The sequence below is a fragment of the Lytechinus pictus genome, chromosome 7, assembly GCF_037042905.1.
Source record: "Lytechinus pictus isolate F3 Inbred chromosome 7, Lp3.0, whole genome shotgun sequence".
Taxonomy (NCBI): domain Eukaryota; kingdom Metazoa; phylum Echinodermata; class Echinoidea; order Temnopleuroida; family Toxopneustidae; genus Lytechinus; species Lytechinus pictus.
Genome location: NC_087251.1, coordinates 46,800,536 through 46,803,896, shown reverse-complemented (window position 1 = coordinate 46,803,896; position 3,361 = coordinate 46,800,536). Strand labels below are relative to the sequence as shown.

At 39.9% G+C, this 3,361-nt stretch overlaps 2 non-coding genes across 2 annotated transcripts; both read left to right on the top strand.

The window, feature by feature from the left end:
• Positions 1 to 909: 909 nt before the first annotated feature.
• LOC129266067 (U2 spliceosomal RNA) lies at positions 910 to 1,101 on the top strand. Its single transcript, XR_008585034.1, has one exon. It is a non-coding gene; the product is annotated as a U2 spliceosomal RNA (small nuclear RNA).
• Positions 1,102 to 2,454: 1,353 nt separating this feature from the next.
• LOC129266073 (U2 spliceosomal RNA) lies at positions 2,455 to 2,638 on the top strand. The gene has a single exon (XR_008585040.2). It is a non-coding gene; the product is annotated as a U2 spliceosomal RNA (small nuclear RNA).
• The last annotated feature ends 723 nt before the right edge of the window (positions 2,639 to 3,361 follow it).

Here is a 3,361-nt window from a genome sequence, read left to right as displayed (position 1 = left end):
AAAAAAATCGGTATTTTATTCCGGAAATAGTGAAACCCATTACCCGTCAATTGACACTATTTACTACAAATTTTCCCTCGACCTTCGGTTGGAATTTTTTTAAAATACTATTGCCCCCATGAGCAGTCATTATTTGTATATTTCGCATGTATAGTTTCTGTGTCAGGCTTGCATTCATAGAATCTGCGGGGTTGCATAGCTTTCATTCGTCATATTCCATTTCATGCAGCGAGCAGCAAGCTGCACGTGTGTGTGAAAAAGCGCGGGACTTATGCATAGTCATAAGTTATTAGCATATGTATGGTCATTATTATACGTCATTGTGAGCGATCGTTGTGCGTACGTTCGTTCTATTGTGCGAATGGTCGCACGTTCGATAAGAGCTGGTGAAGATAGTCTCGGAAAGCATACAATGAGTTCACGACTCGTAGATAAATGTGTAGCATTTTCATTATCTTGTTAGACTCTACAATTTCAACCCTAATCTTATTTGGCCATTCTATATAATATTATATATCATAGTAAGATTGTGTTGGATAGTAATGATAACATGATGAAATATTCCAAATTATTAAATTACATATCATTATAGCGGCTGATGTCGAAGACTAATCTCCACATACATGCTTGTATAGCAAATGCATTTTGAATCGCATGTGAAGACGTTATAATTATTCAGAATTTTATCCAAAGTTTTTAAAACGACAGGCAGATTATTAGTTCCTTAGGTTCCAATTGTTTTTCAAATGATTCGTGTTAACATTTACTTTCAGATGAGTCTTGGTCATTTTCCGTAATTACTCTTCGTTTATCCGCTACGGAGGCAAATATGGAGGGAGTTGTATTTCTCCAACGAGAACTAAAATGAATTAATTAATTGATCATATACTTTGAAAACGTTCCATCGGTATCGCTTCTCGGCCTTTTGGCTAAGATCATGTGTAGTATCTGTTCTTTTCAGCTTAATATCTGAAACGCGACTCACCGAGTCGCTTGTATATTAAACTGATTTTTGAACTTAGGCCATGGAATAGGGGCTTGCTCCGTCCTGGCCACGGGTTGGCCCGGTATTGCAGTACCTCCGGGATCGGCCCACCCCTCAAGGGGTAATAATAAACCAAAGAAAGAATCTTAACTCCAAATTCTCAATCTAAATAATGTTTCAACTCATCTTCTGAGAAATAGAAAGTACACGTTAAATTTTGTTTCCTACAATTTCTGCAGTTTGCAATATTATTCATTATCTTTCTCTACTTTTTTTATAGGTCGAGTGTGGATAAATTTCTTGCTGAAAAAATAACGACACGGTGATTGGCCCTCTGATTGAAAGGCGAGAGTCAGCACCACTATAGATCTCTCTTGTATCCTTCCTCCGTTAAGGTCGGAGATCGCTGGTGTCAGTAGAAATTAATGCAGCATTCCTAAGGATCACAATACACTCCCTCGATGGATGAGAAAGTGTATGGTATAATGATCACCATCTTGAGACATTCAGACGACATCTGCATATATGAAAGGAATTCGTGATTCGTCGCTGTAGCATCTTTCAAGATCTTAGTTAAACGAAGGACTTCATTAAATATGAAAATCCACCGAGCCCGTTTGAACTGCCTCCCAACCAATGCTGCTGCTCGGCGTTGGAAGCGGAACATCAACGCAAAGTGCCGAAGAAAATTAGTGATCACCAGTTGGAGGCGCTGCTTCACGTCATCAACAACTGCCGTCCCAACATGGTTCCAATCCGCCGGAGGCACAACCTGATACAAGAACGTCTGGTGAAGGCAATCCATCACGGTGACATCTACCAAGACCAACATGTCCCCGGCGACCCGAATCCAAGGGAGCGACCCGACATCACAGTGGTTGAAGGTGACAAGGTGACCATTGTCGACATCACCATCCCATTCGACAATGGCCCGGATGTCCTCTCAACCGGCTGCCAACGCAAAAGTCACCAAGTACGAGACACTGCGTATCTGGCCAGCCGTGGGATGGATGTCGAGGTCCATGCCTTTGTAATCGGCTCCCTTGGTTCGTGGCACGGGGACAACGAGCGGACTCTGGGCCGTCTAGGCATCTCTCGCCGGTACAGAGGCCTGATGAGGCGTCTCTGCTGCATCGATGCCATCAAAGGCAGCCGAGATATTTACATAGAGCACGTCACTGGTCACCGGCAATACGAATAACGTGTATTATTTACAATCAATAATATGTTTCAAACAATGTACTCATTATTATTTCCAAACATGTTCCTGACAATATACGTAAATGCCTGTTAGCCAAACAGGCATGATGAAACAAAGATAAAACCCCCTTGCACATTAATTTCTTTTCACAACGTAATGCTTTTTAAACAAGCATTGTCCCACATAATATCTAGATGTTACCCCATTTAATTTTCATCCTTCGGTAACCTTCATACCGTTGGATCAACATACATGATTTGTTAAACTGTTCTTTCTGAGTTTTTTATATGTTAATAAATCTGTTCTTTTCAGCTTAATATCTGAAACGCGACTCACCGAGTCGCTTGTATATTAAACTGATTTTTTAACTTAGGCCATGGAATAGGGGCTTGCTCCGTCCTGGCCACGGGTTGGCCCGGTATTGCAGTACCTCCGGGATCGGCCCACCCCTCAAGGGGTATTAATTAACCAAAGAAAGAATCATAACTTTCAAAACTTTATTTATTTCTATTCCGATTTATCTCCTCAGAATTAGAAAGTATACGTCGGTATTGGTTTCCTATAATTTCTGCAGTTTCCAATGTTATTCATTATCTTCCAATGTTTCTATTCTCTTTTTTAGGTCGAGTGTGGATAATTTTTTTTGCTGAAGGAAATAACGTCAAGGTCATTGGGTTTTGAACCCACGACCCTCTGATTGAAAGGCGAGAGCCAGCACCACTAGATTACAATACACTCCCTCGATGGATGAGAAAGTGATCACCAACTTGAGCCATTCAGAAGACATCTGCATATAGGCGCATCTTATGAAAGGAATTCGTGATTCGTCTCACAGCATCTTTCAAGATCTTATTTAAATGAAGGACTTAATTAAATATGAAAATAATGTAACCAAAAGAAATCTGGTACAATAAGGGTTTCAAGATACTATCCGTTTTCTTGTTCTTAGTTATTTTATTCATGAATGTGATGTATGTGATTGTATCTAATGTATAGGCTTTAGGGCCAAACTTGTTTGAAATTTTTAAAATTCTATTAATAAAGTCCCTCAAATATGATAAATGTAATAATCGCCCAAGAGTTGTATGCCCTTTGAGACCCCGACCTAACTTAACTAGGAATTAGGATGATACATTTGGCAATATCTCTTGTAATTCTGTAGACATGGTATATTA